At 46.5% G+C, this 26,126-nt stretch overlaps 1 protein-coding gene across 28 annotated transcripts in view; it reads right to left on the reverse strand.

The window, feature by feature from the left end:
• LOC123798510 (uncharacterized) overlaps nt 1-25,653 on the reverse strand; it is a 70,987-nt gene extending 45,334 nt beyond the window's left edge. For 7 of the 28 annotated variants that reach the window (XR_015726054.1, XR_015726052.1, XR_015726058.1 and 4 more), the window contains exons 1-2: nt 5,903-18,666; nt 1,315-5,243 (exon numbers count right to left, since the gene is read on the reverse strand). The gene's annotated coding sequence lies outside the window, so the exon portion shown is untranslated. Of the gene's footprint in view, nt 1-998; nt 1,134-1,314; nt 5,244-5,902; nt 18,669-25,270 lie in introns of those variants that run through there. The other 21 variants (XR_015726047.1, XR_015726048.1, XR_015726059.1 and 18 more) reach the window with 19 other exon arrangements.
• Nucleotides 25,654-26,126: the final 473 nt, after the last annotated feature.

Consider the following 26,126-nt stretch of genomic DNA (forward strand, 5'->3'; position numbering starts at 1 on the left):
TGCTTAACGACTGCGCCACCAAAGCGCCCCCTTTCTAACTCTTGATCATGTACATTCATACAACCCTTCTCCCAGTGATTAAAAAAGGAATAAAAACACTTCCTCTTTAGAAGGGGAAAGGAGGGAGGACACGGGGCAGACCATCACAGCATTATTTTCAGCTATCTGGGAAAGAGAGGAAAGCTGCCAGCATTCCCACATGATAATCTTTATTCTGTTGAGCACCCTCCCTGCCAGATAGAGATAAGAGAACTTAATTTATACCAAGACCAGGGGTAGGGAGCCCAATTCTGAGACAGAAATGAATCCAGGACCACACACTGATAAAAACGTATCTTTCAACCATCTTTTTTGGCTGATATATTTCTTTTTTATGAGAGTAAATATAAGATATAAAATAGTTAATATAAGACAATAAATAGCTTTGAAAATTAAGATAAGGCTACATAAAGCCAGATTTCACAAATGCAACAAATAAAAATAATATCCTGATGTGTATCCAATTATATTTCTTCATTTTAACAGTGTGAGTAATAGAGATTTAATGTTAGGTCAATTGCAGGCGGGTCAGATGAAACAATGTTCTCCCTCATGTGAAGGCTACACCCTCACTCCAGCATGGAAAACACGTACAGCCCGTCCCTCATAAACCCCGTTCTATGCCCGCTCGCAGGGCCACACCAGCGTTCCAATATCTGTGAAGTCAGCTTCATCATTTTTAAAGCAAAAGTGTAAGTAAAATGTTGGTCTTACATATGCACCCTGGGCGCCAGGTGGGGGCCAGGATGGGGCAGAACCCCATGAGGAATGAGCATCCGGGCTCGTCTGCTCAGCTTGGCAGCCATCGGAAGTGGCTGAGGAGAGAGGCCCAGTCACACGCCAGGGGTTGGAACCCCGGGCAAATTACTGGAAGGCAAAAAAGTGTGGCGAGAGAGAACAGCAGGACCCCTGCAGCCTGAGGTGGCCTTTCCGGTGTGCACTCAGGCCACTTTTCTCACCTGTGCCGTGTTGATGTGATCCTAAGAGCGGGCGCAGGACCTGGGGTCTGTGAGGGATGAACTGTTCAGTGTTTTCCATGCTGGAGTTAGGGTGTAGCCTTTACATGAGGGACAATATTGTCTCATCTGACCCGCCTGCAAATTATCTAACATTGTCTCTATTACTCACACTGTTAAAATGAAGAAATGTAATTGGATAATTTCATCTGTAAAAGCCTCCCTTACATAGAATTCATACATCCTTCTGTGAACTGGGTGAAGCCAGGGCAAGGTGGGTAGAACTGTGGGAGTAAACAAGACGTGCCCCACCACCTACCTTCCAGAACAATTCAGCACAGCAGTATGCTTCATGGGCCTACAGCTCTGACCAGCGAATAAACTGACAAAGCTCGCAGCCCACAGTCACAGACTTCATCCTCAAGCCTACAAGGACTTCATCCCGGAGGAACAGTGCTGCTGCCGCTGCTGATACATATGAATAAACGTAGTCTTAAGACTACAACTATAGAGATGCTGTAACGTATGACCACAGACTAGGTGGCTTAAACAATGGAAACATTTATTTCCCACAGTTCTGGAGGCTGGAAGTTCAAGATCAAGGTGAAAGCATGGTCAAGTTCTGATAAGAACCCTCCTCCTGGTTTCTGGCCACCGTGTCCCTGGGTTCTCACATGGCAGAGAAAGAGAAAGAAGAAAGCTCTCTCATCTCTATCCTCATAAGGGCACTGATTCCATTCGTAAGGATTCCCGAAGATCTCATCACATTGAGGGTTAGGATTTCAACATATGGATTTGTGGGGGGACACAAACATTGAGTCCATTATACACACACACACACACACACACACATCGTACAGGCAGAGGACTCTGAACTCACACAGTGCAACAGTCAGCAACCTTCTCCGGTCACCCACTTATCTAAGCAGGTTCTAGATTAAGGACAAGAGTTTTGGTTTTGTTTTAAATCACAGGATACTGTGCTTTGATAAAGAGGTATTGTGGACTGAAGACGACCTCAGCGATACTACTAATACGTAAACCTGAGAAAGCCACTTATCTGCTCAGACTTTCAGTTTCCTCATCTGAAAACCCACCTTGTAGGTTTTTCGTGAATAGTAAATGAATGAATAAATATATGAAAAGCAATTGGCCAGAAGTGGTACCAAGTGAGAGCAGAACTGAGAAAAAGGATTTGCTTGGTTCTAACAGATGTTCTCCACAGGTGAGAACTCAGGTTAGTGCGAAAGGCAGGGGCTGGCTGGTACGAAGCAGCCCTCAGCTGCTTGCCGACAAAGTTGGATTTTGCAACCTCAGGCCTTTAGAAGCTTATAAGGGGACAGGCAGTCACAGGAGTGGAGCGTAGCCTGCAAGGATGCTTGTAGAACACTCAAAGCAAGTCCCCGGCTGATCTCTTCTCCTGGATTTCCCCCACCCCACACCACTGAGCGACTACACTTCCAAGGGAAACAAAGAGGCAATTCTAAAGCACAAAGGAGCCCCAACTATTCCAGGGGGTTTTGGGGAGCAAGGAGGCAGGGAGGGGGTGTGCTTCCACGGGAGCTTGCCTGGAACTGATTGGGAACCAGACGGTGTGCACCGAACAAGTGGAGAACGATCTGTCTCTAGCTTTGGTAAATAGTGACATCATCTTTTGGCATTTTAAATATTTTATTGTTTATTTTACGAAGACTCTTGCCATTCATTTTTTTTCTAGGTTCGATAAAAGAGGCCTATTTCCAGCCTATCTTAATTGAAACTCTTGAGTAAAGAAGGCTTATATAACCCATTGGAGAAAAACAAGTTATGACGTGAGGAAAAGAGAGCCCCAGCCTGGAAGACGGCAGAACTGGGCTCCAGGTGGCCCACGCACGAGTGGGGACCAGAAACAACCCCTGAACACGCTCCAGCCTCCACTTCCTCACTTGTGAGACAAACTGAGGCATCTTGAAGGTGCCTTTCAGCTCTGAGAACTACAGGACTTGGGGACACGTGAACCAAACAGCTGATTCTGCCCAGGGCTTGAACGTCACCTGTGGTTTCTGCTCCTTCACAGGAGAGGGGATTAGCTGCCATTTAGACACAGGAATGCAGTACTTTGATTCTTTTGGTGTCTGTTTTCACAGCCATTGAAGCCGAACCTTGCAGCCAGCCGGTGAGACCTGACTGGACCTCTCCTCTCACTGGAAAAGAAGCAGGCCTGGCTGATACCCGACACCACAGAGGTGCCAGGCCCCCCCACCAGACACCACTACAATTAAACCCCATCTTGTTGCTTACTGGGTGTGTGGCCTTGGTTAACCACAAACCCGCCTGAAGGCCCCCACTGGCAGGCCAGCTGAAAGCTGTTGCTTCCCATCCAGCCCCTAACTGATAGGATTAGAAGAGTTACTTAAAATGTTAAGATGTTACATTCCTAAAGCCCTGGCTGTCACCCAGAGGGACTCGAGGCAACATGGCCGTGCCCAGCTCCTTCACTCCTAGCCGAAACTGAAGTTACCTGGTGTCCTTGGGGCGGCATGGTGTGGAGAATGGAGAGTGAAATGAAAGCTTTTTTGGCAGTTAACTTAGGTTCTCTGAGCAGGTGGCAAAGGAAAGAAGCATTAGCTTTATTTAAAAGGGCAGTGGAAGTTCAGGGAGAAAAGGAAGTGTTGTTATTCTTAATTTTTCACACTCTCCCTGACCCCAGCCTCCATTCTGCAAATAGCCCGGGGTACCATTTGCTGCCCGCAGAAGTATATGGATACCTCTGGAAAGCTATGAATGATTTACAAGCTGGGTCAATAATTAAGTTGCTGGGGAATGAGTTCAATATATAACCAGCCTTAACTCTTTGAATTTAGGAAGACATGCTCTGAGTGCTGGCAAAGAATAATGGTGGGAAAGAAAACACAATTCACACAGATTTTAAATGCTTTGAGACAATAAAATGTGTCAACCTGTTATTTGAGAAAAGATGACAAGTAGATGGTGTTCCCCATCTTGGTCTGTGAGGATCTCCAGGACAAAGGAAACCTGGTTTACTGGTGAAAGTACCAAACCCACAGCTTCTGTCCAGCTCTGCTGTGGGGCCGGATGAGTCTCAGTGGGCTCTTTCCTCGGGGACCTCCTCAATGGAGCTATTAATCACGGTGGGTGCAGATCATTCCTGAGGGAAAATCACTGACACACTGGTCTGGGGGGAGGGGGTTTGTTTTAGAGCGGCCTCCTTGGGCCTGGTCCACAGGGGCAGAGCCCCAGTTGTGCACTGTAGCTAAGGGTCAAGGCTAAAAGCCCTGGGAGAGTCAGCATGTGCGTGTAAGTGTAGGCTAGGGAAGTTCAAAGACGGAAGTCAGCCAGGCTTGGGACGTCTTCCCAGGTGGGGCAGGGCTGGACCGGGCCTCACATGATTGGAGGGATGAGGGACAGGACACTTCAGAGACAGACAATAGCTTCTTTCACACAATCATGTCAGCCACGAACCTATCCTGAGGCCTGCCTTCCGTAAGCCAGACACAGGGCTAGGTGCTGGGGATACACTAGTGAGAGGGAAGGAAAGTGCCTGTTATGGGCTAAGCTGTTTGCCCTAAAATTCAGATGTTGAAGCCCAACCCCCAGTACCTCAGAATGTGACTATATTTGGAGATAGAGCCTTTAAAGAGGTGATTACATTAAAATGAGGCCACTAAGGCAATCTGACTGATGTCCTTATAAGAAGAGGAAATTTGGACAGGAAGACATCAAGGATGCGTGTGCACAGAGGCACGACCGTGAGAGGACACAGCAAGGAGGCGGCCATCTTCAAGGCAAGGAGAGAGGCCTCAGCAGAAGCCAAACCTACCAACACCTTGATCTTGGACTTCTCACCTCCAGAACTGCAGGAAAATGCCTGTTGTACCACCTGGTCTGTAGTACTATGTTTAGGGCAACCCTAGCAGCCTAACACGGTGCCCCCGCCCTCACAGGGCCTGAGAATGTTGAGGAAGACAGACAACAAACAGTGATGCAATCAAGACATTAGTGACAAGTGTGCCAGGTACCAGACAGGAGAAGCACAAGGTGCTTTGGGAACCCTGGAAGAAGGAAGCTGGGCAGAGGGGGCCCAGCCAAAGCCCAGCCCCAGGGGACAGAGAGCCGGGAGAGACTGGCCCGAGCCACCTGGGGAGTGGTGGGAAATGCGGCTGACAAACCAGAGAATGTCCGATTGCGCAGGCCTTGCAGACATATTCATGCTTCATCTCCAAGGCAGTATGGAGCCATTTTTGGTTTCTAAGGGGAGGAACAGCACAGGGAGAACAGTACTTTAGGGAGATTTTCCTTGCAAGCATGTGCTGAGGGGGAGCAGGCCTTGAACACGGAGGGCCGGGCTGGGGGGGAGGTGGTGCAGGAAGGAAGGGATGAGGCTGAACCAAAGTGGGAGCCGGAGGCATGAATGGCGGGGAGAGACTGCGCACAGAAAGCATTCTGAAAAGTGACAGGTCTCAGTGATGGACGGGAAACTCTTTTTTAATCATCTCGTCCCTGTAATGGTCCCTCGGCAATGCTGCTGACCTACAGAAAGGCCCCTCAGAGACCCGTCTCCAGGGTCACGTGTTGCCATGGCACGAAGTTTTGTGCGAGGGACATAAAGACCAAATGGGGAGTTCCTTCTCCATCCCCGTGTGGTACACTCCTGAGACCCGCACAGCTTCTCGAATCTGCACAATGGGTATCATCAGCACCGTGGCAGGAAGGCATTTGATGGCAGCTGGGAGTCTCCGTAAGAAAGCAATACCAGGCTGTGACGCCATTACGCAGGAGGCCAGGGGCAGGTTTCCCTCTGAGGGCCTTCCAGCTCCTTGCGGCGCGTTCAGCTGTTCACAGCTGGGGTGGGCCGAGAGGGGGTGCGGGGAAAGAAATTATGAAGTAACCGGACTTTCCATACTTACCCCCCGAAGGAATGGTCATGGCTGATGGACAGAAGCAGGCCAGCAGTTGCTTAGATCTGCCGGGAAGGAAATGAAAATATGAAAAACACCAAGGTTAAAATTCCAGACTGCCTGATGTCAGCCAAAGTCCATCGGCGTGCAGAAGCTACCAGATAGAGATCCGGGACTGTCAAGGGCTGGACGAGGCTTATCACTGGTGTTAAGAAGAGCCCACGGTCAGGAAATCACGGTGCCATGAGCCAAACGTCACAACCACAGACAGTGGCCAAGGCCAGAGCTCACGGGATGTAAGGCGCAGACCGGAGAACGTCGGCCCTCATTTGCCATCTGTCAGCAGCCCATGGTTAATGTGGAGGTTGATTTAGAGGCACTGCCCCCTGAGAGGCCCACATCTGAAGTACTAGGCAAAAGCTGGTATTAGCACACGTAGAAATAAAACACGGGGCAAGAGAGTCCAGCAAAATATCTTGGCATGGCAGCGGACTCCAAATGCATTCTTGGGATACTGGAGGGGTGGAGAGGGGGAGTATTTTTAAAGAGGAGACCATTTGAGTAAACTATGTTGTGCATGGTTGGCAGAGCGTACTATTTTATTATTATTATTATTATTATTATTATTATTATTATTATTATTATTAAAATCTCTTTTAGAACCATATGGCTTCAAGATGCTTCCTTTTGCTCTGGCCAGAAAAACTGGTCTATTTTATTTGTAATCAGCGTGGTCAGCTGCACAGGCACCTCCCAGGAGCCTGACGAGATTGGAGAGTCTCAGACCCCAACCCACACCTACTGAACCAGACTATACATGTGAACAAGATTCCTGGAAGCTTCCGTGCACAGTACAGTTTAAAACGCACAGCTTTAGAGCATGTTAGGCAAAAAGAAAAGCTGGGAAGGGGCGCCTGGGTGGCAGAGCGGTTGGGCGTCTGCCTTTGGCTCAGGGCGTGATCCCAGCGTTATGGGATCGAGCCCCACATCAGGCTCCTCTCCCACTCCCCCTGCTTCTTCCTCTCCCACTCCCCCTGCTTGTGTTCCCTCTCTCGCTGGCTGTCTCTATCTCTGTTGAATAAATGAAATCTTTAAAAAAAAAAAAAAACAAAATTCTGCTTAAATCCTGGCTCTTCTAATTACCACGTGACCCTGGGCAGGTCCCTTATTTCCTAAAGTGGAAGTACGAAACTATAAAATGCCAAGTGTTAATTATAATTAATTACTCACTACTGAGTGGAAGCACAGCAACAGAGCTTAGCCTGGCCTAATAACAGCACCACCGTGACCTCTGCGCGACAGACAAGGAGCCTAAAGCTTTGAGCTGTATGGCCCCACGTCCTTCAGCTAGAAAGTGGCAGAGCCCAGACTGGTAGATGCCAAGTCTGTCTCTCAAGAGCTCAGAAAATGGTTGCACCTGATACCAGCACCTCGATGCCCGGAAAGGACGCTCTCCCTCACAGCACTGGCCTCTGTGCCCTGTAGCTGACGCCCCTGCGCGTGGAGTTGGAAGGACAAGGGAGGCAGATTTACAGAGGGTACTCATCAACAGTTTATGTTAGGAGAGTAATCAGCGTTCCCGTAATTTATCTTACTACCCTGTGACTGCAAAAGTCATTATTGATATTTTAATTGGCACCTGTTCAATCTTCTCTCCTTTGCTTCTGAATCATTTGATTTTTCACCCCTGAAAAATCTAACCCATCATGTCAACAAGAAAAATCTCGAAATGAGATGGTAAAACAAACAACCCGTTGACTCTCTGATCATAAAATAATGAACTTTCTCCCTCTCTCATATCAGCGCGGATTTCTCATCTCCCTGCTCGCTCTTTCTTTCTTTCTGTGCAAATGAAACTGACCTTCAGGCTCCCTCCCCAGCTAGAGAATAAGGATGCCCTTAGCTTGAGTGAAACAGAGAAGGTTATAACTGAAAGACTGAAAGGATTTGAACTAAAACAACTTTCTCTCGAACAAAAGCATTTAAGAGTTCAGCGAGAGGGGCGCCTGGGTGGCACAGCGGTTAAGCATCTGCCTTCGGCTCAGGGCGTGATCCCGGCGTTACGGGATCGAGCCCCACATCGGGCTCCTCCCCTAGGAGCCTGCTTCTTCCTCTCCCACTCCCCCTGCTTATGTTCCCTCTCTCGCTGGCTGTCTCTCTCTCTGTCGAATAAATAAAATCTTAAAAAAAAAAAAAAGAGTTCAGCGAGGGTGAGGCATGCTGAGAATGCTGTATTTCTTGGTATCTTCCGATTAGCTTTTAAGATCATTAGTGGAGATGGGAGTCTTGCTTGAGCGGCAACCACATTCCTGGAGAGAAGCAGGAAGGAGATTGCTGAGGGTCCCAAGCAGTAACCCCACTGGCTTACCGGCTTCTTTTGTTTCTGTAAGCTAGCTCTGTGGCTTCAGTGACATCTGGGTGACCCCAGGGGCAAGATTTTTGAGATATGGTTTAGGTGGCCCTCAAACTCTTAGCATTTGCAGGCATTACCCTGAACTAGTCATCACACACATTTCCTGGGAGAGAAGCTGGCTAGCCCTGTTTCAGGAATCGAGAAATCGCTGCATGCACACGCCTCGTCCTCAGAACAATCCAGCGTGGCGCCTACTATCATTACTCTCATTTCACAGATGCGGAAACTGAGGTCTAGGCAGATTTAGTAACTCGCCTAATACCATTCAATGAATGTTGGAACTGGAATCAAACCCAAATGTGTCTGACGTCAGAGCCAGAGTTATAACAAGAGGTAACATTTCTGTTTTATCTTAATTCCTTGGTTTTTTTTTTTTAAGATTTTATTTATTTATTTGACAGAGAGACAGCCAGCGAGAGAGGGAACACAAGCAGGGGGAGTGGGAGAGGAAGAAGCAAGCTCCCAGCAGAGAAGCCTGATATGGGGCTCGATCCCAGAACGCTGGGATCACACCCTGAGCTGAAGGCAGACGCTTAACGACTGCGCCACCCAGGCGCCCCTTAATTTCTTGTTTTACATCTACATTTCCACGATTGCAAGATAGCAGAGAGAAACAAAAACCATCCCAACAAGAATGGTGTGTGGGTTTTTTTTTTTAAAGATTTTATTTATTTATTTGAGAGAGAGAGAGCACGAGTGGAAGGGAAAGGTGAGGGAGAGAGAGAAACAGTCTCCCCACTGAGCAGGGAGTTCGGGGGGGGGGGTTCAATCCCAGGGCCCTGGGATCATGACCCCAGGTGCCCTGTGTGGGTTAATAACCACTAGACTTATTTTTTACTATCTGGCTGGCCAAGCAGCTGCCAAAACAGGTACTACCAGAATTAATATTCAACCAACTCCAGTTTCTGTCTTTTCTCAGAGGTGAATGACTTCGGAGTAATGATGGTAATTTTTCTTCGCTTTTTTTTTTTTTTAATCTCTCCCCAACAATGCCACATCGTAAGAAAGAAAAATTGGCAATTGCTGAGTATTTGGTATGGGCTGGGTCAGCACACAGACTGCCACTCAGTCCCTCCCATACCTCATCAAAGAGCGTTAATCAATCATACTACTCTTCCCTAGAAAGACCGAATAGCATCTCAGGATCCCTCTCAACGCCATGATTCAGACCAGTACTAGCCATCAACTGGAGGTGTCACTCGGTGACACCTATCATGGAGCCCGTTATGGGAGCGTTTACTACCCAAGTTCCAATTAGAAGTTACACAAGAAAAGCAAAAGTCATCATAATACAAAAATGTTCACTAAAAGAACTGACCACTCTTCTATTTTATATCTCCTCAGCCATCCCTCTCCTTTTCACAGTAGCCAGTTCCCCCAAGGTAGGAAGGCTACGTTCTTTGCTGACTGTTTTGTAAGGGATATGTGCAAAAAAATGCAAAGAGATGGCAAATGTTGGGAAATACTAACTTTCTGTGAAGCAGGAGAAGGTGTTATTGGCAAGCTCCTCAAATCAGACACGTGAAACCATATTAACAAATGAGAATCTGGGAAAACTACACCAGCTAACAACAGAAAAAGAGAAAAATCGGAGGGTGATGACAGGATAGGGGCTTCAAAAGAGATCATTTAAATATCAAAGAACGGAGCTGAAACTCATGGGAAAACTGATAAAGCCTTGGAATATTTTTGCAAAAAAAAAAAGACCTTCTTTATGCAGGTACTGTGAAAACCAAACATAAAGTGTTGTGCCATACCCCTGCACAAGTTTGTCAGGAAACAATTATGCCAAGAGAAAGAATCAGCACCCCAACAGTCAACCTTGAATTCATGTTAATTATTTTTGCAGGTAATTCTAGACAAAATGAATCAGATCCAGTCTCACCACTCGTATTAAATTTGGAATTTAATATGGAGTTTGGAATTAATGGGGGGGATTTTGTTGTTGTTGTTTTGTTTAAGGAGAAAAGAAACTCTTAGTCCAAACTTTCTTACGAATGAACTAAGGTCACAGAGCAACCAAGACATGGTCCCAAGGACCCTGAGGATAGGCCAATTTCACTTTTTCTCAGTCATGTTCCTGACCTGACCCTAAATTTCTCAGTTTCGCAGATGTGATCATGGAAGTGGTGAGACTGGGTCTGATTCATTTTCTCCAGAATTACCTGCAAATAAAACCTCATCAGGATTTCAAAGACACATGTCCCATCTCCTGCCCCATCACATTTTTTTAACCTGTCATATCTCCCAAGAGATAAGGTGTTTCTGGATGGCTCTTTCCAAAATTGGGTAGGGCAAGGAAGTGAAACTCAAACACAACCTTCTAGGTGAGGGCTTCTGGGCATATTTCTGAAGGGTTAAGACCGAGGACACTGAGTCAGACAGAAGAGAATGCGGCTCCGCAGAACATGCTAGTTGTGTGACCATGGGCGTGAACCAGCCTCTTGAAGATGATCTTATCTGCAAAGCGCAGAGAACAACAGGCACCTCTCCGTGTGCTTGCGAGGTCCAAGTCAGTGAATGTCTGTAAAGCACGGAGAGTAAGAAAGACTCCTAGCCCGCCGCTCTCGGGTCTCATTCCTCCAAGGCTTGGTCCAGAGCATTAGGGGTGCCGCCTCCTTCCCTACTCTACGGCTGCGGACTTGAGGCCGAACTGCAATGCTGAAGCCAGGGAAGAAGCGAGCAGCAGCAGGAGCGTGCCCGGGCTCCCACTGACCCCACTGCTACCTAAGAGATGCTGTGACAGGCAGTGGCTGAGCCCTTTATCAACCGTGCAGGATGCTTTTCCTGGGCTCGGCCACTGTCTAGGCTATGGAGCAGAATCTCTCAAAAGTCTTCGGCCCCAAATCCCATCTCCAAATGGCCTCTGCTCTAGAGCCAACCCCCACAGATTTTGTCAGCAAGGTCTTGAGGAGAAGGCGGGCGCTGGGCTCCCAGGCCAGGTGGTCACATGCCTGCCTCTAACGCCAGGAAATAATGCACCTGGGAGAAGCCACATTCCAAAGCCACGGTGCATGGTTACACACAAGCCCTGTAGCCAAAGGAGGAGGCAGGTGAGGGGGCCGAGAGTGCCCACCGTTCTTTGTCACCAGCCAAGAGTGAGGGGTGACACCAGGCTGCAGCATTTCACGGGGACACCAGCCTGGTCCTGGTGTCGAGAGCCCTGCTGTGTGTGCTTGGTGTTTGCACCATCTATCCGTGTCTGTTCCATTCTTCATAACAGTGGTTCTCAAAGTGTGGCCCAGGGACCCCTGGGGGTGGGCTTCATGAAGTCAGAGCTACTTTTATAAGAATACTAAAATGTTATTTATTCTTTTCACTCTTAATCTCTCAGCTGTTGTACAGAGGAGTTTTTCAGAGTTTTTACATGATTCTCTGATGTCCTCCGTGCTCTGATGATGGAATGTGTTTATTTTCTCATGTTTTCAAAAATTTCTCAGCTTCAGTTTTTAATATGGTAAACATCAACGAAGGGAACCTAAATACACGAAAACTCATGGGCATCAGCAATAACTTTTAAGAGCATAACATCCGGGTCCCAGGTACAAACAAGCAGACGATGAAAAGCCGGTCTCCCCTTTCTACCCTGTTCCCTGGTCCCCATGGTCCTCTCCCTAGAGGCAGGCACGTCATCCCCTTCCTGGGATCTCTTCCCCAGTTGGTCAAAGCACATACAAACATGCACGTGTCCCTGTGATCACCACACGGACAGCAGGGCGCTGTATACCTGCGCTCACCTGTCTGGCGAGGGCGTCCCATCCGCGCAGGCCCATACCACAATCTTCTCAACCCGGCCCTCGTTGAAGGACACCTGGCTTGTCCCTTCCATCTTCTGCAACTTGCAATGTTGCAATGACTGTGCGATGCCAGCGTCCTCTCGCCTGTGGGGCAGTCTCTATACCTCACACGGCAACATTTACTTAGCCAACCTGCTATTGACAAGGATTTAGGTGATTTTGTGTCACAAACAGGGCTGTAATGAACATCCTTTTATATACATCTGTTAGCATAACGTCTTACAAAGAAATTGCTAGGTCAAAATGTATTTGAATTTTAGATTTTCATCGATAGTGTCAATTTTCACTCCAAAAAGCTGCACCAGCTGACATGTCTCCCAACTGTCTCTGAGCGCCTCTTTCCCTGCGGCCTCCCGTATGTTGTTTATTACAAAAAATTTCTGATCTGTGACAATCTAATAGGTAAAAAATATTATCTTGCTGTTGTTTTAGATAGCATTCATTTAATTATTCCTGGGCTCGGCCATTTTTCTTTGTTTATAAATCATTTGGATTTCTTCCGTCTGCTGCTAGCTGTCCTTCGCTCATTTTTTCTATCGAGTTGCAGATCCTTTTCTTACTGAGTTGTGAAGCTTTTTAAGAAGACATTCAGTAAATCAGCCCTTCACCTCTGATATATATGTCTCCAATATTTTTCTAAGTCTTATTTGTATTTTGAATTTCTTTATGGTAATTCTCTGCTCTGCAGAAATTTAAACTATTTACGTAGTCAAACTTACTAGCCTTTTCTTTTATGGCTTCCAGGTTTTGTGTCTCAGCCTCAGAAATTCTGGCCCCAGTGTGAGATTATTAAATTTTAAAATTCTTTCGTGTTTAAAAAAAAAATTCTTTCATGTTTATTTCCAACACTCTTACCATTTCACTTTCTCACACCCAACTTTGTGATCCATCTGGAATGTATTTTGGTATAAGGCCTAAGAAAGCAGCAACGCATTTCTTTTTAACAGAATGGTTAGTTATTCAACCAGAGACCATTTATTGAATAAGCCCTCTCTCCGTACTGACTTGAAGCAAGTTTTGAAAGGAGCTGCTATATTCCCAAACAGCATCAACATGGGGCCTAGAACTCGAGAAGCAGCACCTGCTACAGCAGGGGGCATGGCTCTGGACAGGAAGCCGCCCTCCTGAGCAGGGGACGTTCATGTTTAGCACTCTTTCTTCTGAAAAAGGAGTGCCCCTGGGCACCCAGTGCCTTCCTTACGGGGTGGGACTGCTCACCACCATGCTCAGGGGCTCCAGGCGCTCTAGGGCAGCTTGAAATAAAACTCTTTACGAAAACATCATTTCAAAAATGAGCACAGTGAATGATGCAGAAATAGCAATATATACAACCTTATTAACAATTTTGAAACAAAAACTTAGAATCTAGGGGGGTTGTAAGCAGAGGGGCTGCCAGATATACTCAAAGGTGCCCTGGGTGGAGAGCTAGAGACCTGGCCTCTTTTTCCAGCTATGGGGTGGTTGGAAGCCTTCTCCCCTCCTCTGTGCCTTCCCCTTTCTCATTTATAAAATATGGAAATTATGCTAGAAAAACCTAAGTTTCCTTCAACAGTAGCACTTAAGATTGCAGAACTCCCTTGGAGCCCCTTTGCAAGGGTTTTTTCTTCTTTTCTTTTCTTTTTTTTTTTTCCTTTTTCTTTTTTAGCAACCTCTACACCCAACATGGGACTTGAACTCACAACCTTGAGACCAAGAGTCACTTGCTCCACCAAGTGAGCCAGCCAGGCATTCCCCCCACCCCCAAGGTTTTTTCCTGTGCGATTCCCCTGAGCCCACATGCATGCCCAAGGATTCCTTGACTTCACTTTGCCCTGGAGGCCACAGATCACAATTCAAGGATGAAGTTTCTCCTTTTTGTTGTTATTATTCAAAAGCCTTTTCAAAAATTTCTCATGAAATGAGCAGTCTTCCACCTTCCTGGTGGGAAAGAAACAATAAATTAGGCTGACCACTCCAACCTTACCAATCTTCTCTTTTTAGCCAAAAAGCTAGACCCGAGAGACTCAAGCATGCGTGGTCCCCAGAGATCATTTGATCCTTGGGAAAAAGGAAATGCTAGGTCCGTCTTAGCAAGGAAAAGAGGTCACTCCTGGGAGACGTTCGATGCAAGCTGCATGACCCAGCAAAGGTTTCAGAATGTAGAAAATTCAGGTTACAGTTGTTTCCATCCTGAAGCAACCAAATCAGGAAGTTCTCAAAGCAATCATTTCACAAGAAGTTTTGGAGATTTAGAGTGTGAGAAAGATCGCTGCATTTTTTTTTTTTAAATACTTAGGATTGTTTTCTAGATGTCCAGAAATACACATTTAACACACAAGGCAGGCTGAAATCAGAAGCCTGGAGCCTTTCTTCCATGAGCCTCGCTAAGAGCTTATTTCCACAGTGGGCTGCACAGACACAGATGGGATTGAAGAGGAGGGGTGGACAGCGTTAAATACTATGAATTCTGATGTTGTGAGCTTCAGAGCAAGCGAAGATTCTCCTTAGACATAGTCTCTAAGACTTTACTTTTTTTTTTAATTGAGGTATCATTGGTATACAACCTTAGTAGGACTTTACATTCTTAGATAGGATAGACAAGTAAAAGAAAACAAAATGGAAAGAATCAAGGTACGCCTACAGGCCTTGGTCTTAATAGCCTGATGGCATATTCTGGGTGCCCAAGAAGCTTCCGGTTTCCATGTTTGTGGACATAACAATTCAGCACTCAGAGGCTTGATTGCTATTCACTCATATTGCACAGAAAAAAAGGCCTGGAAGAATTCATTTCAAAGGCCAACAGTGTTTCCCTCAGGGGAGGAGTTGGGGTGAGGGGAGACAACAGTGAACGGAAACTTTCATTTTTTACTTTACTTTACTTTACTTCAGGTGTCTTGCTTTTATAATAGATATTTATTCCCTTTAATGTTTCAAAAAACATTGTTAAAGAGCTCATTGAGTCATGTGCCTCCATGAAGCCAACAGGTTGAGGGACGCCACATTGGTGAGGAGGGTTTGGCCGGTTCGCTAAGCTTCTGGTGTCTGAAGACACCCCCTGTGCACCAGCTCTTCTCTCCTCTTCCACAGAGATGACTCATGAATGGAGCTCCTTTGCCCACCCGCCCTTGGGGCTGAAGTGGGAGTGGGAGGCCGGAAGGGCAAGTGTGGAAGGCGGGCCTTCCGGGGGTGAGAGAGCCAACCAGGTCAGCGAGGTCAGAGCTGGAGACATCGTGCCCTTGCTGGGATTCTCCACTTCTGTCTTAGACCAGACTCTGCAACGTGAAGCACTTTGAAGGCAGAAAACCATACCTTGTAGAATGAGGCAGGTCCTGAGCACCCCGACCTGCCAGGTGGGCCCTGGGAGCTGGCTCCGGGCTAGTGAGAAGCCGCGGGGCTGGGAGGAGAGCTGGACGAACAGGAGGGCTGCCCCGGCCAGGGGCCCAAGCAGCTCAAGGCGCAGCAGATCTCTGGCTAAGAAAGAGAAATCATGAGGTTTCTCCAAGGGCCCTTGCCCAGAGCACTGAGAGGGACTCAGGGTGAAGAGAACCAGACAAATCTGACTCCAGTGACCGGGAGACTGAGCAGTATTCTCAGGAGCCCGCTGCTGCTTGGCTAATGGGTATTGGGTTGTTGTTTTGTTTTGCTTTTCAGTTCATTAAAACTCTTTTCAAAACTCTGGGTTAAAGTGTGTTGTTCATGAAATTTTTCACTTCCTGGGAGGATGGGGGTGGTAGAGGGGAGAGGGATTTATGTGCTTTAAGTCCTATAGAAATAACCAGTGCCTTTCTCCCCTCCCCCCAAATAAGAGGGACATCCTCTTTGGACATTTTGAGGGCATACATTTTGCACATACAAACATACAAAGAATTCTCTGAGGTAGACTTTCCAGCGTTTTCTGCTGCCTTGACAACCCTGCTGCCTGCCCAAGTCCGTCTCAGATTTCTTTCTACTGGTTCCACCAGCTTCAGCCTCAAATCTCATCTTCAAATCCCGAGACTGGCTATTTTAGATAGCTCTGGAACTTGATACTCAAACCCTCAGTGCCATTTTGAAACTTGAATCTGAGGTCATCACACTTCTACTTCAACCATCAGCTCTGAAACAAAGACCCTAGAGCAGTGAGCCTGTGGCTGTTGATGTCATCAGGGCCATCAGCTTGATGACTGACCATCCTTCTACGTGGGTTTAGGTGGCCTGTGGATTTTTAGATGGTCTCTGATCTAGATTCATGGAGTCCTTCCATAACAGACCTACCTCTGACTTCTGCTGCTTACAGGAGAAAAGCAAAAGTCGAGCTCATGTTTTATGCCCCACATCACCCCCTTGGAACTCGGACGAGTCTGCAGGATCCTGAGTACCAACAGCCCGACCAGACAGCCTACCCAACCCTAGGGATGAGGGGAGGGACTTAACCTTGGGGAAAGACCGAATAGTTGCTACTTAGACCTGTCCCATTCTACCAAGTTCCTAGTCCCAGGTCTGCTTGTCTCAATCTGCCACACCCCATATGAGCAACAAATGAACCGTAAGCAGACTTGAAAATTAATTTAAAAACATCAGAATCAGCAACAGCTTCAGTTGCCCGAACCAGCATCACTGTAGCATCTTATCCTGGACAAAGAGATGATATTTACTTACTTGCTTACTTACTTACTTAAACTTATCTATTTATTGCAACTCTCTCAGGAAAGTTGAGTTGATTAAAAAATAAAAGTTACCAGATGGTAGAGACCTTGGATCTGTGCTTTGAGGCTGAGGTAATAAGCCTTTTGAACAAACTGCGAAATAAAAGACAAGGGGAAAATTCAAGGGGACTTTGGCACAGATTCTTTCTTATCCTTTCATGATATGGTTTTCACATCAGATATTTAACAGCCCATCAGTCTGATTATGGTACAATTAGTCCCAGTTCCAAACCTGATTAGCCACTCTGGTCTTGTTTCTTATAAAGATTAATTTTAGATTTTTCTCAATTAGGATGAAATGTCAACCAAAATGTAGTACATGAAAAGTATTATTAATATTATCATAATAACAACGTATGCTCCCTCCACTCTACAGCACAGAACACATTTGCCCACAGTGAGTAGTGGAAACCCTTCTCTTCCCAACTTTAAAGAAAAGCACAAGATGCTGGAAGTGAATATGAATGGAATATTCTGCCGAGAGCTTTTTGCAAATGCTGCCCTAATTCATGCAAAACCAAATTTATCTCCGTTGGATGAAGTTTAACTGGTTCAGGCCCACACAGTTGACAAAGATGATGTATTAAACTCCTGTAAGAAACGGTAACTTTGGAAACATCCATTGGATTCCACACTCTTCTATTTGCACAGCCAAATGCCCTTCATGAATTAACAATGAGATTTGACAGAACTGATTTTCCTTGGGAATTCTATGAGATAGTCTATTTTTAACCAGAAGCTTAAGTGTGATGAAATCACTGCTTTACAGTAAGTCTGCATAAGACCTCAGGAAAAGTTCTCATCAAGGGAACCAATGAAATTGCAAAGATGAGGAGCGGATCGAGGAAATCATGGCGAAGCTTCTTGACAGACAATAGTTGCTGTTATTCCTCTTTGCTGTGGAAGTCTGTGTCTGACGGATGGCTTCAGAAAAGAAAAGAAATAAGAAACACAGCTTCTACGTGATCAGCCAGAGACTAGAGAAAATCCCCAGTCACTGGCACTGAAGCTAACCTTAGCATTTATATTCTGAACCAGTTCTAGAAGTGAAATCTCAAAGGCAAAGCCTGCGGTTTTATCTGATGGAAAAATGAATTAGAAACATCTTCAATTTACATTTTTGGAAAATGAAGAAAAGTATCAAGAAAAAGATTAAAACCATGCTTTATCCAACAATCCAGGAGCCCAGAAGTAGTAACTGCTAATATTTCTAATATTTCAGGTGTTTAACCAGTATTTCTGAGAAAGAGAACTAGAACCGTGCACACGTGCATGTGTGTGTGTCTGTGTGTGTAATCTTCTTTAATCAATCTTGGGATCTACCAAATACACATGCACAATTAAAGGGCTCTCCCTACAAGGCGCACTGGAAGAGGCTGTTCCTTCTCTCTAACACTGATGGATGCCAGTAACCATCACAACGGTGCAGGTGTAAAAATGGCCTCTACTTTTCTCTTCACCGCACAAAGCCCAATAAGATGAAGTGATTGCAAGAGTTCGTGTCCAGAGGTGGAAATTCAAGGTGCATGGAGCCCATCATCTCACAATAGAGAATCATCAGGTTTGCCATGTTCAATTCAGCAAATCCTACCTTTAAAAGAGAATGACAAGGTCTAGCCCTAGAAGGATGTCAAGGGTTCAGGAGCCTCTGCGGTTGGTGCAAGAGGAAATGACCACACCCAGGAAAGCCTTCCTGTCTTGACCACGAGTTTCAGCACCACGAATGGGAGAGAAAGGAGAACCAGACTGAGCACCGCTCACCAGGCACCAAGCCCTACGGGAGAGAGAAAGAGAGAGAAAGAAAGAGAGAGAGAGAGAAAGAGGAAAGAGAGAAAGAGAAAGAAAGAAAGAAAGAAAGAAAGAAAGAAAGAAAGAAAGAAAGAAAGAAGAAAGAAAGAGAAAGAAAGAAGAAAGAGAGAGAAGGAGGGAGGGAGGGAGGGAGGGAGGGAGGGAGGGAGGGAAGGGAAGGGAAGGGAAGGGAAGGGAAGGGAAGGGAAGGGAAGGGAAGGGAAGGGAAGGGAAGGGAAGGGAAGGGAAGGGAAGGGAAGGGAGGGAAGGAAGGAAGGAGGGAAGAATATGTCAGGTACCGATAACAAGGAGCGAGTATAAGGGGACAGAGAGTGGCAGGGGTGGTGTCGTACATTGTTTTCCGTGGCTGCCGTAACAAGTTATCACAAACTTGAGGGCTTAAAATAACAGAAACTTATTCTCTCAGTCTGGAGGCAAGAGTCCAAACTCGACATGATCAGAGGGCCTCCCTTCCTCCAGCAATGGTCGGGGACATTCCCTTGCTTGCTCTTCAGCTCCTGGTGGCTGCCAGCATTCCGTGTGGCTGCATCATGTCAACATCTGCCTACGTCTGCACGTGACCTCCTCTCCTGTCCGTCCGGACTTGCCCTCTTTCTCTCATAAGGACACTTGTCATTCGATTTGGGGCCCACTCAAATAATCCAGGATGATAGCCTCATTTCAAAATCCTTCATTTCATTACATCTGCAAGGACCCATTTTCCAAATAAGGTCCCATTCACAGGCTCTGGGGATTGGAACGAAGGCACATCCTTTCAAGAGGCCACTATTCAACCCACCACGGGTTGCTGTACCATTTCTCGTGATGTGGTCAGGAAAGTCGAGCCGTCCCTATTGCAAGGACATGGGAGCAGAGCCCTGAATACAGCGAGGAGCACATGGAGAGACCTGGGCAAGGGACCAGAGGGAGGAACAAGTCCAGGGGCCCTGAGATGAGAGTGTGCTCAGCGTGTCTGGGTCACAGTGAAGAGGCTGTGCGGTTGGAGCAGCACGAACCTGGGGAGAGTGACGTGAGAAGAAATAAATTGTAGCGAACGACCTGCGGCCCGTATGATGGCATAACATCTGATGGTTTTAAGCTGTCTCCCTTGTGTGGCCCGCAAGAGGCCGACAAATCTAACACTTGGGTGACATGACACATGCAAGGACGACACACTGCCAAGTGTCTCCAAATAGTTCAAGAACTCTGGCCTACCAGCCATACCCGGCTAGTTTATACATTGACACCTCGGCAAGAATTTCCCTGACCCCATCCCTGTCTGGGCTAGACAACCTCCTTTTGTGCTTCCCTGGAACCCCGTGCACGGCTGTCCCGCACTCGTCACGATGGGCTGTGATGGGTCACCACCAACTCCATTAGGCTGGACTATCACCCAGTCCAATCTGCACACTTCTTGAGGGCAGGAAACAATTCACCTCCATATTGCCTACACCAGCACAGTGTCTGGCCTGGACCCCGCACGCAATGAACGCCCGCACGTCAAAGGACTGGCAGAAGGAGCCGGGAGTGAGGATCTCAAGTCTGCACTCTTGGAATGCCCGCAATCACAGCTCCAAGGAACCTTTAAGCCCTGGAGGGTTTATGTTAAACTGGGAGTAAAAGAACTAAGAATACATTTATCTTCAAACCTAGAGATAGTAAAATAAGAGGCAGAGCTTTGCTTCCTATTATCACAATTAGGGCATCAGGAAGCAGCCACCTTGTTTCTGGTTTCAATTTGCCAAGAACTGTGTGACCTCAGGCAAATGACTTCACTTCTCTGGGCTATGGGGCTTCCCCAGAGAGAAGAGGAGGCTGGACCCAATGGAACATAAGGCCCTTTCTCACTCTAAGAGCTCCAGGCCTCACGTGAAGTTCCTAAACGTACACCAGCATTGCAATGACTCGTTTCAATTCCAAACTCACTCTTGTCAGTGTTCTCAGCCAGCTGTTGCCAACAATCCAGGCCCTTTCTGGCCAACCCACCGGAGTCTGAGAACTTCTTTCTCCGTGATTCTCACTGCCTCGTCCTCTTATTTGGTTCTACTTAAAGCCTATTTCCCAAACTTTTCTGCTGAAATACCCCCAAAAGCAGAAGAGAGTAAATGACTTATTATTATGGGAAAGCCTGGGAGCAGTCCTAGGGGCTGCTTTCCAGAGGCTAAGAAAGTATTTAACTTTTTTTTTAATTTTTAATGTGTTTTTTAGAAATTTGTTTTTAGGGGTGTCTGCGTGGCTCAGTTGGTTAAGCAGCTGACTTTGACTCAGATCATGATCTCAGGGTCCTGGGACTGAGTCCCTCATCGCATCCGGCTCCCTGCACAGCCTCTCTCCCTCTGCCCCGCCCTCCGATCCTCCCTGCTGCTCATTCACTCTCTCTCTCTGTCTCTCTCTCAAATAAATGAATAAAAATCTTTACTAAAAAAAAAAAAGAAATTTATTTTTAAAATCTGTGTGGAATATCTAAAATTCATATGAATTTTGTCCTCTACAATGTATCTGCTTGTTTAAAAAAATAATGTTTTTTTTCCCCAGCAACTTTGAGGGATATCACTGCTCAGTGTTTATCCTGGGTCAGAGGTTCTAGGTAGCCCAGCACCCTGGAGTCCCCGGAGAGGCATTCCCTGGTATGAGGAGTGAACTGGAACGATGTCTTTCCTGACAGAAATAATGCCAGAGAAGCATCTAGGCACAAAAGGCTGGTAGGACCAACAAGCCCTGATTTGTCCTCTCTTCCCTCGCCTTCCTGAGACCCAGTGCTCCCGTTCCTTATTGCTCTGGTAAGCTGAAACCAGGTGGGGGGGGGGGCTTTGGCAAAGCTTGACTGAACATTAGAGAGAGCAAAAGGGCAATAAACACAGAGAACAAGAAGTTCAGACTGGCTTGGGAGGTGCTGGGCCCACCTGCCCGTGGCCGGCTCCTTCCCAGGCCTTGGTCTGGTCTGGTCTCAGCGGTGATCCACGGTCAGCCTCAGTTAGACCTCCTCCTCATCTTCCAGGTGGAAGCCAACCCATGAGCATCCAAGCAGGGCCGGCCTTGCAGCCTGGAGGCAGCCGCTTCCTAGCTGCTCCTTGTTTCCCGGCTCCAGGCTCAGACAGGCCCTGGGCAAAACTGCGGCCCATCCAAGCTCCCCTGCAGGGACCTCGTCTCCTGGTGCTGCCCTGGCCCTCGCCCAAAGCCTGGGCACAGGACGGATCCAGAAGCCGGTTCGCACAGAGGTGAAAATGATTGGCAGCCTCAGCTTGAACCTCTCTCCTAAGTGGGGATCAAACCCCCCCCCCCAGACTACAGCAGTGAGTCTGGAAGCCTTGCAGAAAGGTGCCCCCCTGAGGAACACTCCGGGCCACCAAGTCCCAACCTTCGCCTGCTGTGCCATTATCTTCACAGTGTGTCTGCCACACCAGCCTGCCTGCAGAGGGGCTGCTTTCTGATCTGCAAAAATTCACCTTACAGGGTGGGATGACCCCTTCCCTTATGGACTTTCAAGAATTGGGGAGCTTCTAGAGAAAGATACCTCCAGTGAGCACACACAACCTCCCACTGCAAAGATTCCCTCCCTCTTGCTGCAGAAAGCAGCCCTGTGGGCAGGCTGGGGTTCTGCCCCACTCTCCCCTGCAGCCCCAGGCCTTTGTGCCGGTCAGAGAACAACGGAGGCGTGGGGGGTGGTGTCAGGGAGCTTCCCCGGTAGCTCTGAAATCCTCCCACAGGGCCCCGGGTGTCTTGCTTGGTCACCTACAGCAGACCTTGTTCTAGGCAATCCCGGACCAACATTTGGACGACCCCTGGGTTTTCCCTCATTGTTGCGAAAACACCCACCTCAGAAATGAAGTCTCTTTTTGCCCAGCTGTTTTTAGTTCTGCCCTAAAGTGAGCCTGCTTTTACTTCTTTCACTTCTCACAATGTTGGCAGAAAATGCTTTTCTTGTTTGCCTCTTATCTGAAGACTTTTATCCTCTCACTGTTCCCCTTACATTCTTTTCTTCCTAGAAACTTCTTATCTCTGGCCATCCCCCAATGCCTCCTCCAAGGGAAGAAGCCAAGTTTCCCCTCTGAGCATTTTACCAGAGTCTCAGGGTCACAGATGTGCCTCCTTGGGGAGGGGCTGCTCCTTCTGGTGTGGAGGCCTCAGGCTGTTCCCTGGGCAAAGGCGACAGGTTCTGGAGAAAGACTTGAGGCCCTAGGAAGTCTTTCTAGACAGTTCCCCCCACTGTTGCCATAGATATCACAAATAATTTCTTCAGCATTGATCTGCATAAGACTTAGTCAAATGCTATTTAGAATTACAAATGAAGAGCGCTTCCCTACACCTTACCAAATACACATGTTAAAAATGGCAAAGAGTTGAGATAATTTAGAAATTTTTGTGACAATTTTGCCAACAATCTAGGACATAATTTATGACTACAGGTTGCGGTGAAAAGGTCCAGAATACACCGCTGTGGCATAAAAATTATTTTGAGCAGAATGCATTTGAGTTCTTGAAATCTCTTATCTGCCTAAAAGCAGAGCCTCCTCAAAGAATTCACAAAACATCAGTTATCTTAAATCCACTCCTTGGGACAGCTGGAGGCGAGAAGTCTGCACACCATACCGAAACAGACTTTGTCACAAAGCTGCCGTACCTCAGGGGAGCCTGAGGGCTCATTCATCGCTCCTGAAAGTCCCTTGTTTTCCTTTAAGTGACCTTCTCCCCCTCCCCTTCCCCTTTAAGACAATATATAAGCCCCAAATCTTAACTACCCCTTTGAGTCACATTTTTCTGTGAAGTCCTATATGTATGTTAATGCAAACGCATGATTACATTTTGTCTTGTCTCTGGCTGTGTTCAGTTTAATTCACAGACCTCTCAGAACACACCTAAGAGTTTAGAGGAAAAGTTTTTTCTTTTCTGGCAAGGGTCTCAGGTAGATTAAGAGGAGAGGAAATGCTAACACTTACCTACTGCAAGAATGTATAGTATTTTGCAAAGCGTAAGCAAGTGGAAAGTTGAAAGATTGCTTGGTATCTTTAAAATGTAAACTTTATACAGGTCATGCAAATCACTGTTTTTATACTGCCCTTCAAGCTATTTCTGATACGTTACATTTTACATAATACCCCCATTAAGCTTGACTTCTTGATTGGAAAACAGAACGAGAAAAAAAGGGTAGATTAAGGGATGAAGACTAGACACTGAAAATCCAGGATCTGCAAGGACTGTGCAGTGTGCATTCAGAGAAGCTGCAACCCTGTTACTTCCCACTGACAGATTATATCAAATTATTTTTAATCTGCTAATACACATGATATTCCTTTTGATAATTATATTAAGTTTTTAAAGATTTAAACTAGTTGTTACTAAAAATGTACAAAATAGACAACAAGCAAAATGAATGAACCAAACATTTGGCTGAATCTCAACAATTTAGTAAATGGTGACTGGAAAGCATACGTGCCGAAATTTTACGTAAACATTCCTCCCTTTTCATAAAATTTAAGACAACCACAATAAAAAAAATTCAATCCTTAGGAATCCATTTGCTGTAAGAAAGAAAGCAGGGAATGATGAATTCAGGCGGAAGGTGATCGTGACAGGAGAGGTGGCCAGGGGATGACATGGGACTGAGGAAACCATACGGTTAAATGGAAATCATTAGAAAGATCTTAGCTTTTGTTCAGGATGGTGGCTTCCACAGACACTTACTGCAGTATTTGACATGACTAAAGAACCAAGGAAATAAAAAAAAGGGAAAAAAGAAATTGAAAAGTTCAGAAATGTATAAATATATAAAACATATCAGATCCTTAGTTTAATGGTCCCAAAAGGGTCCATTGTGTCGGTTGCTTGTATACCCTTCCAAAATTGGTCATCTTCGTGTTTGAAAGCATATTCTAATTCCCCATTTAGAAACAACAAAGAGGGACGGCTGGGTGGCTCCAGTTGATTAAATGTCTGCCTTCAGCTCAGGTCCTGATCCCAGGGTCCTGGGATCAAGTCCCACGTCGGGTTCCCTGCTCAGCAAGGGAATCCGCTTCTCCCTCTTCTTCTGCCCCTCCCCCCACCCGCTCGTTCTCTCTCCCTCTCTCCCTCTCTCAAATAAATAAAATCTTAAAAAAAAAAGAAGAAGAAGAAGAAGAAGAAAAAGAAGAAGCAGCAACAAAGAACGGGCAAGCACACTCTCAGAGAAAACAAGGGAGGCTCTGAGTCAAGTTGCTGGTGTTGACAGTGATACAAGAAGAGCCTCTTGAGTAACTTGCACTAGAAACAGTACAGTAAAGTCTTTGAAAAGCAGAGTAAAGTCTTAAGCAAAAGGTCTGAAAACTATTAGTAATGGAAACCCACAGCTTCCTCCTAGCTCGACCCAGCCTGCTCTCCCCGCAGAGCTGCTGAACAGACAAGTCTTGAAACCCTTTCTCTCTGCCCTGAGCTCCTCAGCTTAGACCAGAGCAATCAGACAGGCTGGTGAGCACAGAGGGCTCTGAACAAATTCTCATCTACCTCTCCACCCTCTAGAAAACCACAGAACTCTCAAGGGCCGGAATCCAGCAGAAGAGAGACTGGAGTTTCTTTTTTTTTGTAAGAGAAATGGATATAAAAACGTTGTCGGTCTAGATCCCAAATGGGAAGAAGAATTTGTTAATGTCTTATTCCCAGTCTCTTCCTAGGACAAAGATGGCACTTAGATCTTCCCAATGGAGACTGCAGCTCTCAATCTCCAAGCAAGCGACCCCCTTACCTCCTCCAAAGAGAAGATGCACCCGCCTCTTCCCCAAACAGTCCACTTCCTCAATGTCACCCTAAGGAAGTTACAAATCTCACAACCCAACTTGACCTGCATGTGCAGAAAGTAGGCAGGAAACAGAGGTAAAAGAGGAAATTACACACCTTGCAGTTGCACTGAGGGACTTAGATCTCATTGCCTCATTTAGGCTGCTGGAATTCCGCACCGCCCCCACTGCCCCTCTCCACCAACTGAGTTGCCACCGTTTCTTCAAGGAGCAGTTTGATTTAGTTAACATTTTGCCTCACATTTGAACCAACCAGTAGTGTGCTGGTAAATGTTTAGCAGCTGGTTCTATGGGACAAAAGAATCTGTAACATTTGTGCATTTCCGTGGTGTAAATACTCCCACTATGGCTGATTTCAAGCTACCAAGATGATGTCACCGAACACAGAGTTGGGAAACGATGTGCACAATCAGCTGCTTTGAGCAGGCTTCCTCACACCACGAACTTTAATACTTTCATTATAATTTATCATTATTTTGGTATGTAGCTCTACAATTGGCCAATATTTTACACCCATGCCTCAGTTTCTTCATTTTTATTTATTTATTTATTTACTTACTTACTTACTTACTTTTTTAAGCAGCCTCCAGACCCAGTGTGGAGCCCAACAGTGGACTTGACCTCACGACCCTGGTGAGTCTTGGCTCAAGACCTGAGCCAAGATCAAGAGTCAGAGGCTTAACTGACTGAGCCACCCATGCTCCAATTACTTTCTTTTTAAACGTGGTAAAATAAGAGCCACTTCTCCAGGTGATTGTGAGAATCCAAGTCACAGGTACACAAAGTTTTTGATTCATGTCAGCC

The sequence above is a fragment of the Ursus americanus genome, chromosome 11, assembly GCF_024610735.1.
Source record: "Ursus americanus isolate L20-20 chromosome 11, mUrsAme1.1.p, whole genome shotgun sequence".
Taxonomy (NCBI): domain Eukaryota; kingdom Metazoa; phylum Chordata; class Mammalia; order Carnivora; family Ursidae; genus Ursus; species Ursus americanus.